Consider the following 13,676-nt stretch of genomic DNA (forward strand, 5'->3'; position numbering starts at 1 on the left):
TACTCTGGAAGGTCACTGAACTTCAAGTAGGATAAATGCAAAGACATCCATAAGCAGACACACCATAGTAGAAATGCTGAAAGCTAAAGACAAGGGGGAGAATGTAAAAATAGTAAAATGAAAACCACTGTCCTTAACAAGGGGACCCCTGTAACATTAACAGCTGACTTCAGAAGAAACAATGTAAGCCAGAAGGCACTGGAACAATAAATTTATTTATATATATTTTAAAAAATGGGCAGCCTGGGTGGCTCAGTGGTTTAGCGCCTGCTTTCAGCCTAGGGCGTGATCCTGGAGACCCGGGATCAGGTCCTATGCCGGGCTCCCTGCATGAAGCCTGCTTTCTCACTCTGTCTGTGTCTCTGCCTCTCTCTGTCTCTCTCATGAATCAATAAATAAAATATTTTTAAAAAATAACTGTCAGTCAAGAACCCTATACCCAGCAAAGCTATTTTTCAAAAACTAAAGGCAAAATACTTCCCTAGTAAACAAAAACTGAAAGATTTTATTTCTAGCAGACCCACCTTATAAGAAATACCAAAGAAAATTCTTCAGGTTGAAAGGAAGTGACCTAGGTCAGTAATTCAAATCCATGCACACAAAAAACAAAGACCACCAATTAAGGTAATTATATAATTATTAAATATATATATATATGCACAACTTTCTCATTTCTAATAAATAATTTTAAAAAAATAATTGCATAAAATAATATGTATATAATGTAATGTAGGGTCTAAACTATGAAAATGTAACATATGTGTAATATATTTTCCAGTAACAGCAGAAATGAGGTGGGTAGGGGCAAAGCTGTATTGGGCTTAGGAAAAGACTACAGATGGTAAGGTACTATCAGTTCTATAATAGTAGATATAACATGTCTAATAATAATACCACAGCAGAAGGGAAAATGGATTAGAGCTGTGTAGGAGGGGATCCCTGGGTGGCGCAGCAGTTTGGCGCCTGCCTTTGGCCCAGGGCGCGATCCTGAAGACCCGGGATCGAGTCCCACATCAGGCTCCCGGTGCATGGAGCCTGCTTCTCCCTCTGCCTGTGTCTCTGCCTCTCTCTCTCTCTCTCTCTCTCTCTCTCTCTGTGACTATCATAAATAAACAAAAATTAAAAAAAAAAAGAGCTGTGTAGGAGCAATGTTTCTCTATGTCACTGGCATTAAGCTAGTATAAATCTGAAGCTGATTCTCACAAGTGAAGACATGTATGGTAAACTCAGAAACAACCACACACGCAAAAAAAAAAAAGAAAACTTCAGAAACTATAGTGAAAAAAATCACTCAGGAAACGAAACTACCCCAAATCTAGTGTAGGGGCATAGAGACAAGAGTTATTCTCAGAATCTGCTGGGCTATTGGCCATCATCACTAAGGAATCTCACCCAAAGTATCACCAGTAGGTCCGGTGGCCTGAGGAAAAGAACAGAAATGCAGACCTGGGCCAGTTAGGGATAGACACAAAGGAAAGAGGACACATACATGCACATACTTAGTAGGCTTGCTTGTCTAGAGGATGAACGGTTGCTGGTCATGTCTTACCCCTTATCATTTGGCCAGACAGAAAGTACTGGAACAGAATATAACATGGAGGAACCCAGAGACCTACCGAATCAGAAACCCTGGGGGTGGAGGCCAGCAAACCCTCCAGGGGATTCTGATTCGGTAGGTCTGGGGTGGGGCCCAAGAGTTTGCAACTCCAGCACATGCCCAGGTGATACCAGTGTGGTAGTCCAGGCACTACAATTTGTGAACTACAGGCTGCCCTCATGTTTGAAGCCCATAAAGCATAAATAAAACTAAAGCAGGTGGAAAATGTAGGTCATAGCCTAAAATACAAGAACCTACTTCCAGATAAATGGGGGTGGTGAGGGCAGCAGAAAAATAAGCCTCAGGTACAGGGAACACCTAGCTGATTTGCCACCCTGAATCCTTTTACTCTCCTTCTGGTCACTATATGCCAGTCTCCCTCTGGGAAAACACTCTCCTCCCTCATTTTTAGTCCATATGCTTTGGAAGGACTTCATGACCTACCTTTGCCTCAAGAAAAGGGATGTGCTAGGGCCTGGGTCACTGAATCCTAAGTCTGTGTGTCTATTATTACCACCTAATAAACCTTTGTGTTCTTCATTATAAACCAATCAATGTAATTAAGAGTTCCTCTGAGTTATAGAAGTTGTTACAGCAAATGACTGAACCTGGGGTGGGGGAGCGTGGGAACCCCAAAGGGTAGCCAGTTGGTCAGAACTATAAGGGACAAGTCCCACGAGCACAGTTGGGACCTCGGCCTGCTGTCTCAAATGGGGGCAGCCATGTGGGATTGAGCCCTGAATATGTATGGTCTGTGCTAAACTCTGGGTAGTGTCAGGATGAATTAAATTGTAGATTACAAGACATCTAGTTAGTGTCCACAGAGAACTGGAGAATTGCTTGGTGTGGAGAACCCACACGTTTGATGTCAGAAGTGCTATGAGTAGTGGAAACAGCATTTTCCTTTATTTAACCTGGCTTTACACGAAAACTTCTGAGAGATTTTATAATCTACATCTGAGTCCTCATAGAACTTTATAAAAAATGTATCATAGGATCATCCACATAGAAAAGAGTGAAAATAGCTTGGAGTGGCATATTTTCTCCCCTGCTGAATATGATGAAATTAAGTGATAGATTAATAAATCTGCATATTCTAATAATCTTTTCCATTTAGGTTTTTAAAGACTCTTTTCTGTGCTAAATCATAGTAACTACAAAACTAGTAGATAGTGTACGATTGGCATATGATTCACATTTTTATATATCCTGCAGTTGAAGTATGTGCTACCCTGCACTAGAGGCATAATAAGCACAGGGTAGGTCAATGTGCAAATCAAGAAGTGGGTACTTGAGCATCTCTGGCTCTGTGTCCCTGCAATAATAATTATCATGAAACACGAAATAGAGCTTGGCTACTATTAAAAGCAAAAGGACATGACTTTGTAACTTTGACAAGACTTTTCAAACACCCATTGTGCTTCAAACTCAAAATATGTCAATACACGTGCTTTGATTTATATCACTATTATGTCAAAGCTATTTTATTTTTGTGTCAGAGGAAAGTATTTGCATTTTAATTCATTTTAAAATAACAGGAAACACTTATCTCCCAATATTTTAAAAATAAGACCAAGAATCTTCTGGGTTACTTTATTGTAGATGCTTCTCTTTAAACAACCAGATGTGCACTTTGACGTCTCCTTTCAGATAGACCCATGCTAGTTGAGCAACCTATAGACGAAGTTGTTCTACGTACTTTGGGAGACTCTCTAGGAAACAAGACTGTAGCAATTAATCCTCCCTTATTACCCTTATTACCTATATTGCTTGTCTGGGCTCAGGGACTCACTGGCCAGACATTCTGTCCATTCAAACAACTGCTTCATAATAATTATGAATTGACTGGTTGATTCTATCTTCCAGGTTAACTGGCTTGACCATGTATTGCTGGCATAAATTCTCTCAAAGGAAGTTTTCTGGTTGAATTTTCCAAAAATTAGAAGGCATTTTCCTGGAAAGCACCATGTGCCTGAGATTTATTTCCTCTACCATTCTGACAAAGCCTGTGTCTGCTAGACTTCTGGGCACCAAGAACACAATGTCTTTCCAGGCTTTCTGTGTCTCTCCGATGTATTGCGGAGATGAACTTGGCTCTGGGATATCTCTTCATCTGTGTCTTTATGATGACAACCAGCTGAAAAGGGAGAAATTAAGTCAATCAGCTGATTGCTTTCTTTGCACAACTCCAACAGTTTTGGCAGATTTTTCTTCCTCCTTGCCTTGGCTGATTGTTTGGAGACTGTGTCAATAAAGGCATTGCTAAATGTGAGACTGAGGATTATAGAAGCAAAGAGCTTTAATAGGAATGTGAAAGTCTAACTAAAGCGGAACTAAACGCTATAAGGAGTGCACAAATAAAAAATAACACCAAAATGATTACTACAGACATGGTAACGAGGAAGAGAAAGGGCAAAAGACTAAAGACAAGACAATTTTGCTTTCAGTCTTTCAGGCAGTATCTTCTTAAAGGAACTGTCTGCTCATCGTTCACGGTGGTATTTCCAGAATCCAACTGGAAAAACGAGGCAGTGGTCTAGTAAGAGAGCTACCAACTTGGTCAGCTCTCCCTAAGCACCAAAATCTTGTCTCTGCTCATTGGTGTCATACAGTTTGAGTATTTATTGCTAGCCTGAGAGGAATTTTCAATTCCTTTTAAAAAGAAATAAAAGTGGGTGAGAAAAAATAAACCTCACCAAGGAACCTCACCATAGACTATCTCTAATAATAGTAGTAGTAATAATAATAATTAATAATCATAATAATAATGGCCGTAATTTTATGTGTCAACTTCACTGGGCCATTGGGTACCCAGGTATTTTGGTCAAACATTACTCTGGGTGTTTCTGTGAGAGTGTTTTTGGATGAGATTAACATTTAAACCAATAATCTGAGTAAAGCAGATTGGCCTCCCCAGTGCCGATGGGCCTCACCCAATCAGTTGAAGGCCTAAATAGAATAAAAGCCTGACCCACCCCTTAATATGAGAGAATTATCCTGCTCCATGGCCTTCCAATTAGAATATCATCTTTTCCTGATTCTATAGCAGCTTCTGGCCTTCAAATTCAAATTACAGATTTGGACTTGCTGGCCTCCATTATTATACGAACAAATTCCTGATACTAAATCAATCAATCTCTCTCTCTTCTCTCTGTGTATACACACACACATACCCACATATATGTACATTCTATGTTGTTATATAATCCATATTGATCCTGTTTTTCTGAAGAACCCTGACTTCTACAATGACTAAAAAGTATTAAGCACTTACTGTGTACCCACCACTGTGCTGTGGTTATTACCTCTATCATCTCACTTAATCCTCTCAACAATCCTATGGGTTGGGTCTCACTCATTGTACCCATTTTATGCATGGTGAAACTCAGTTAAAGCAGGTAAATTACATTATCAAGAGCATTGAACCAATTTGTAGTCAAGCCAGGGCCAGAATAAAACATGTTCCTCCCCATATTTTAGTTTTGTGTATTTTTCATCCTGTTTTATTGTGGGAGAAATTATTAGTGCTCACCAAAGATCCATATGCTCCTTTACATTTCCTAGTTCTGCATAACCCCCAGTTAACCGGGACTGTGTAAATACTGCTGTCCAATGAAATATGTGTGGATATAACATGTGACCTGATAGACCAAGACATTAAGAGCTGATGTGCCTCCTTCATTTCTCTTCGACTGCCTGCTGACCCTGGAAGACACCTGTTCCAGCTGGCATAGCTACAGGATGAAAGCAGCCCAGGTCGCTGAGTCATCTTTTGGAGGAGAGCCACAGATGAAAGTCATCTAAGCCACATCAAACTCTAAGGGAGTAGGAAATAAACTTTTATTGGGTCAAGCCACTGGTATATTAGTGCTGTTTGTTATCATAGCATACGGTGCACCTATTAAACTCCAATTTATACCAATATTATACGATATCAACAGTGATAAGCATTTGAAACATAATGATACACTTATGAATTTCATATGGCATGATGAGGCTTTGGAACCAAGCTACCTACTTCAAATCCCAACCCCACTAGGACTAGGGCTTAGACAAATAACTGACCTTGGTTGTTACTTAACCACCCTGTGCTTCTCATGTGTACAAAAAGGGGTTTTTCTAATAGGGTGGTTATGATGATCAAGTGAGTAAATAGACCTACGGCCTTATGTTGGCATCTATTAAGAGTACAAAGACAAGCTACATATATAAACAATAATTTATCTTTGACAATGTAAAACAATTTTTTATTCTCACTCAAGTTTATGACACGAACAACAAACATGTTTAAATTAAACCATATAGTCAACACCAAACTACGTTCTATGGATACAAAGATGAATAACACATGGCTATATTCACAGAGTTCACGACCTAGAGGAGATAGCCATATTCATGTGAATAATGCTAAAACTCAGGAAGTACCATAAAGTACCATTTTCTGGGTTTCACAACCAAGTCTTTTTCAAAAAAAAAAATGTTCATTTCCAGTGCCTTCTAAGATGCAACTTGGGAACTTTGGCTTAAGTAACCCAGCCTACACAGCCAATGAGGAAAAGGGAGCATGGGTCTTCCAATTCACTTCCTTTTTTTTTCCTCTCCAAATCAATCTCTAGGCTGTTTCATAGAGCACAGATTTCACGAGGTCATTTTACTACTTGAAAATTTTTGATATATCTCCACTGATTATAGAATAGGTGTTGTACAGTAGCAAGACTCACCTGCAGCCCCAAACAATCTGCAGGTAACATCCTGTATTGTAGAAGGAGAATGGATGAGATGTAGTATAGAGAATGGGATAAGAAACCCTGAATGCAGAGACCTAAGGTCTACCTCTTAATGTCTTTGAGCCTTGGGTGAGAAACTTCACTTCTCTAGATCAAGTTTCCTCATCTATAAACACGAGATATCAAATGTTCCTTATATCTAACAAGGTTGCTCCGAGAATCAGACGACATCCTAAGTATGAAAATGATTTGTAAGTACAAAGCACTATATATGAGACAGACACAGATATAGGTATGGTAAGGCAATGTTTCTGAAAATTTAGGGAAAAAAATCCTGAGGATGTTAAATACGTGTTCACTTATGTACCTTCCACAGGGATAGAGGAAGGTAACGGATTTTTTCCCAAATACTCCCAGTGTTTCTGACGCAGGTGGTCTATGGACCACACTGTGAAAGACTCTAAATGTTACAAATTCTACAAGAAAGAGTCCTACCAAATGTAAATTGTTCTTGACTCAACAAAAATAGATCTTGGTCAATATCTACTTTTTTATTTTCATCACCATTGTAAAAATGGAAATTACTGTTAGGCTACTAGCAAACTAAAAATAGGTATGTTCACTAAGAGAAACCCAGCAACATTTATTGAGAGACTCAGAAAATTTTAGGTGTTCATCTCATTTTAGTCCTTGGGGAAATATATATATATATAGCATTACTCCTAATTTGACAATAAGGAGATTCAGGGTCAGATTCCTAGAAACAAATTTCAATCTCTGGAGCCCTATGGAATAGAATTTGAGAACTTTTAGAACCTGAGTATAAACCCGTAGACTTTTCATTTCTCATGGCAGCCTTCTCAGTACAGCCAGAACTGGCCAGAAGCCAGACTTTGTGGAAACTCTTCAGGTGTAAAGGTGGCTATTATTGGACCTGATGAGCTTCAACTCACAAATCAATATTATCCCATTACCAGCTCTGCCTCCAGACATTTTTGTATCTGAAACATTGAAAACATTACCTCTATTACAGTCATTCCCCGGCTCTATATGAACATGTGACCCAAGACAGCTCATAGAGGTGGAAGGCCCACTGCAGCTGTCGCTGTGAGAGCTGCCCTGATCAGAGATTAAGAGACTGATGGTGATAATATTCATAGTCATCCCCTTCGGTAAAAATTCCAAATAAAGCTCCATTCTTTCTCAATAGTGACAAATATAAATAAGGAGCTGAATATATTCAGCCATATATATATGCACAACTGTTTCAAAAGCATTTACTAAGACCCTTTTGGCAAAGACAAAATTAAGGAGTCAAAAGGCCTTATACTTTTGCCACCCAATTAGCTTATTCTCTGTTTTGTTTTTGCTTTTAAACTCCTGACAAAATTATTTATTTTGGAAATAAATGGATTTTGTGGAAAGGACCACATAATCTTCTGACCAAAGCAAACGGAAATCTCAGGAAAAAGAGAGAACTCATTTCGCCAACTTGGTTTATCTTAATATTGCAATTAATAGCTGTAATAAAACACAAAATCAGAGGTATGTAATGATATAGAAAAAAATCATTTACATATAAAAAAATAAAGCTAAGATATTTTTAAGTCCAAGTAAACCTCTATTTTACTTGAGGGAAGCGTTCATATTTTTATTTACTCCTTGATGTCTGCTTGAAGCCAAGTGGTTGTAATGCATTAACAGAAAAACTTTCAGGAAATGAGGCAAAGTCATAAAAAAGGAAGTACAAAAAAAATATTTTATATATAGGAAAAGCTCCTGTACAACACCCTACAGCCCACTATCCACAAATTAAAAAAAAAAAACTATAACAGATGTGCAGCAGAAACTGAGAGAAATTTTTACTTGCACTAATCTGAGCTAACAGCTGTCATTAGGGCTGACTCTGTAATACTTCTGTCATCACTTCTAAAAACCAGCTTTTCAAATGTGGAAAGGGGAATTTGCAAATATGAGAGGGAAAATTTAAGGATATAAATTTGGCTGTTATCAGTCTTGAAGTTCCTCACCTTTAAAACTCACAATCAATATTTTTCCATTATCAGCTCTGCCTCCAGACATTTTTATTTGGAAGCATTGAAAATATCTTTTCTATTGTGGTTATTCATCTTCACTTATATAGAAGAAACTCTTAAGGAATTTTGAGATTTTGGGGCTGCAGGTAAACTTTGAATGAATATTTTTCATCATGTAGATGTCCTGAAAACTCAACCAAAGGACACTATCATGTAATGATAAATAAATAGCATAAGCTTCATAGTCAGATGGTCTCCACTTAAATATTAACCTTAACACCTGTGTCCCTGGACAAAATATTTAAACTCTTTGAGCCTCTATTTCTTTCTCTGAAAAATGGGGATAATAATAGCATCTATCCATCAAGGATGTTTTGAAGATTAACTATTATCCATATGTATAAGCACTTATATATATATAATATATGTACATATATATGTATATGTGAGGGGGGGTATGTGTGTGTGCAGCTTAGAACCATGCCTAGCAGATCATACACATTCTTTTAAGTTCTAGATGCTGTGTTGCTATTATTTATTATTAATGTCACTGCAAAACTACCATACAACTCAACATATGGATTTAAAATCTGTGATTGATTTTAAAATCAATTGATTTTAATTGATTTAATTAATCAGACTGGGGCCTGATTGATTTAAAATCTGTGTCTCTATAAAACTTAAACTTTGAGAAAAGTCCAACTAAATATATATTTTTTTCACTTAGAATTGTTTCAAGAAGCTATATTTACTGAATAGACTGCCTGTTTGGTGTTGTATATACACATGGAAAATATGGCCAATGACTCATATCAAAGTTATTTTATCAAATTCAGTTTTTGGTCATGAATCAGAGGACGTCAAAGATTTCTACAATTTCACATTCAATTTGCGGCAACCAGGGGGATTTGGCTGGGTTAATCACTTTAATGATACATTTAAACTTGTGCTTTTCCAGTATTAAAAATAAGATAGAATTCTTTGCTGCATTTTTTTGGTGAGGGTTCTACTGGAGTTGGGACCAAGTTTAAGCCTCTGAGTTGACTTGATGGTTAGCATGGGGGAGTGAGGTGTGGTTTTCTAAGAAAGAAATAAGGAGGGTGCGTTTTTAATCATGTCTTCCAAAAACAAAGAGCCATATTCTTTTATCATCACTGATGTAATTTCATTTTTTCTTTGTTAACAAAAATATATACTGTGTATAGGTAGTAAATACAGGATCACTATTCCTTCACTATTCCTCCTTTTGCTATCAAAAAAAAAAATCCCATCTCTTCCTTTTCTGACTCTCGAAATGGCTCTTCTAACTCTGCCCTTTTTCATCTGTCAGATATTGATTTTTTTTTCAGTATTTAATGGAATTAAAATTAAAAGGACCACATTGTATTTAAAGAAATTTTTTAAAAACCTCACCTTTCAGCTCCTTATTTTGATACAATATGTTTTCAGACGCCAACATATCTAAGTGTGTCAGCTCCAGATTGGGAAGAAATACGGTGTTTCATTACATCCTTCTAAGTCCTGAGGGGAAGGACCAAGCGTAAGTTTTTCCAGAGACTACCAAATAGGTAAAATCTTGTGAGGTTTTTTACATTTCTCAGAAATTCAGTGGTAAATTTTTCCAACTAAGTATTTTGAAGCGGGAAGGCAGTATCTTTAAATTAAGCATGGTCTCGAGGCTAAAATCCTAAGGTCGCCTCTTTCCATGGCTCATGGCTCTTTATTTGCACCGTCACTTTAGATATCTCAACAATGCACTAGTTTTAGTTGATTATCAGAAAGCCACTGAAATGCACAATGAAATAGAATAATAAGGCACTGATAGCATTCTTCCTGCCAGATAAACATGCCTCACAGAAGGCTTAACTGTCACATACCCACCGTTTCAGCTGTTAGAGAGAGTTTTGATAATAGCCTGAAATGTCAAAATTCAGCTGCCAACACTAAGCTGTCAGCTTTCAGAATGCTCTATGGAGGGCTTGTCCCTTAGGGCATTAATTCCAAGGAGCAAACGAGCTGCCCTACAACTTGACAGCTTATCCTAGTTTTGGGAGAGCCTTGCATCTGTGCAAATCTAGGAAATGTAACTGCAGCTCTAAGATGAGGAACAGTGATTGGAGCACAATCTCTCAGAAAATAGCACAGAGGCCATTTGGGTGCTAGATATTCAAAGGGCTTTTGAGGTCTCTGGAAATGAAGCTAACTTCGGCTACACTAGCTGGCTCACAGCTGGGCAGAAAGCACTTAGGCACTGCTTTGGCCAAGATTCTCAAGGTGGAAAATGATATCCTGGGACTGCTCCTTCCTCTGCTGGTGACCCTGCTAAGTAGAAGCAATTTCCACGATTACGACTGCAATTTCTCATCAAGCATTACATAACCCATATCATTTCACCTTCCTAAAATAAATTATTCATGTCGTTTGAGAATTCATCTGGGAGCTGCAGGTCAAATGCCCCATTTGCTGCTAAATTACTGTTAACATTTTTTCCCTTTTTTCCCTGATTTATTAGCTGTTTACACAGAATATTGCTTGAATATAATACATTTTCCTAAAAAAAAAAAAAATACATTTTCCTCAGTGCAGCATTTCTGCAAAGAAGCAAATCTTTATTTCCTTTTGAACTCCCAATGTCAAGTTAAGGATTATCAGTGGCCCTGAACAAAAAAGTAGAGTACCATCCCCCCAAAATTCACATCACAAACAAAAAAATCTCTCAGCTGATACTATGCCGTCAAAGTCTTGAACACGTAGAAGGTCTATTTCATGAAGACAGTGCAGTGATGGGAAGTAGGCTGTAGAAAATATTTCTACAAGTATTTATGTCTATGTGGGGTTCACCAAGGTCATTTAGTGGCATTCAGTTGGCAGATGAGAGATCCCAAACCCTTACATATCCTATGTCTGACAACTGGGTCTGAAAGAGGACCAATGACCAGATCACCTATACATCGCCTGTCCAGTATGGCAGTCTCAGGGTAGTGAACTTCGTATCTGACAGCTCATGGCTCCTCTAGGGTCCTCTAGTGTATCATGAGACATGAATAGAAGCTGCCAGTATCACAAGGCTAAAGCCCAGAACAGGATCACTTCTAGGATGATCAAAGCAGAGAGAGAGAACCCAACCAGATTCAAAAGAATGGGACATTGACATGAGGCACCCCACACCCCCACCACCAAACACACCTCTCAAAGGGTGTCAAAGAATCCGTGACTGTCCTTAACCTCTCATGCAATCATTCCATGATTTACAATGACAACTATACAGCACCCACTAGTGAATCAGTGAAATGTGCTCCTTTCACCATACATAGTTATCTACTTTATTGATAATAATAAAACAAAATTGGCCTGTGATCAAAATAAACACATTCTGAAACTTGAAATTTTCGAAACATGACTAGGTAAGAAAAGGTCCTCCCTCTCAATACATAGAATTAAAATTCCTTAGCAGATTGAGTTTTTGGGATTGTCATGGGCTGAATTGCGCCTCCCCAAAATGCATACATTGCAGTCCTAATGCTCAATGCCTCAAAATGTGACTGTATTTGGAGTGAAGGTCTTTCAAGGAAATAGATTTCTCTTATTTAAGCCACCCGGTCTGTGGTGCTTTGTTGCGGCAGCCTAGCAAACTACTACAGCCATGTTGGGCTTTAGTCATTGCGTCGGTAAATTTTACAACTGCCCTTTTTCTTCAGCTACTGAAGCAGATATGCTGGAAAGCACTAATGCTAAAATTTGCTGTCCCATAGGGCACTTTAAATAGTCTTCACTCATTTTCAGTTCAGATGCAGCAACAGGAATTGCCAAAAACAAGATTAATAAGCAATTTACTTCAAAAACATTTGAACTCCTATCCTATTATTTATCCAAAGAAAAAGCTATCTGACTAAATTTCCAGATGGTTTACTTGTTCACTTCATTTTTTAATCATTAAATAAAATTATAATTGTTTTGCTAATTTTTCTTCCAAGAGGTCACTCTCTATTATTTATTCCACTTGCTCCCGTATTTCACCCTCTCTTTGTTTTCTTCTTGCTTTCCTAGTTGCTTGTTTTCACAAAAGTGTTTTATATACTCCTCTTCAAATGATCATCCTTTAAAAGTCAGGTGCCTTAAAAATCTATAATTGATACTCTCCTCTTTGCCCTTTACAAACAATCCCTGGATGATCTCATCCATCCCCCAGGTTTTAGCTCTTTCTATGTGCTAAAGGCTCCAAAATACTTGTTTCCAGTCCAGCTAGCTCCATGCTGTCCAGACCCATATATCCAAATGCTAACTGGAACCTCTATTTGAGACTTGCACTGGTTCCTCAAAGTCAACAAAGCCGAAGATTCATTCATCATCAGTTTCCTTAGGTCTGCTCCTCCATCTTGTTCATTAATATTATGAATGATCCAATCATATAACCAATTACCCAAGCAGAGAACTGAAATCATCCTTGACTCCTTCCCTTTTTTACCGCACACATACAATTGGTCTTCAAAGCATAAATCCTCTTCCTTCTTAGTATCTTTTGAATCTCTCTCTCTGTCTCTTTCTCTCACTGGCTCCATCCCTACTTCTACTGCCTGAGTTTTGACTCATATTTTATTATCTAAGTTATTTTAATTGCCTGTTAATAGATATCCCTTCCTCTGGCTTTGCTCTGCTCTTAATTCATCCTCCACACCGTCACCGAAGTGCTCATTCCGAAGGGAAAGCAGATCAAGCTCTTTTCTTGCTTAGAATCCTTTACGGCGGGGGGATGGGGGGGTTAGGGGCAGGGGTGGCCCTGGATGGCTCAGTGTTTGAGCACCTGCCTTTGGCTCAGGGCATGATCCCAGAGACCCAGGATTGTGTCCCATATCGGGCTCCCTGCAGGGAGCCTGCTTCTCCCTCTGCCTGTCTCTGCCTCTCTCTCCGTCTCTCATGAATAAATAAATAAAATCTTTAAAAAAAGAAAAAAGAATCCTTTCACAGTGCCACGTAAAACCACACCCAGTTCTGAGTAGTTCCCATTTCCCAGCATGGCATTCAAGGACCATCTCTGTTTCTTCTCCTTAATAATCCCACCTCCTTACTTCAAAACACACCCTGGATATCACTTCACCCAAAACACTTCCCCATCCCTTTCCTAGATTGACTTCCCAAATCCCAATCCTTGTCCTTTATTTCCTCGTGCTACCTCTACCACAGTACTTTCACATCCTTTTCCAATCATGCACATGTTCATCTCCTACCCACAAGGCTCCTAAGCCAGAGAACAGCTCCTGGATCTTATTTGTTATCCAGAACACATAGTGCCAATCACCATATATTTTCCAAATATAT

The sequence above is a fragment of the Vulpes vulpes genome, chromosome 14, assembly GCF_048418805.1.
Source record: "Vulpes vulpes isolate BD-2025 chromosome 14, VulVul3, whole genome shotgun sequence".
In the NCBI taxonomy this organism is placed as follows: domain Eukaryota; kingdom Metazoa; phylum Chordata; class Mammalia; order Carnivora; family Canidae; genus Vulpes; species Vulpes vulpes.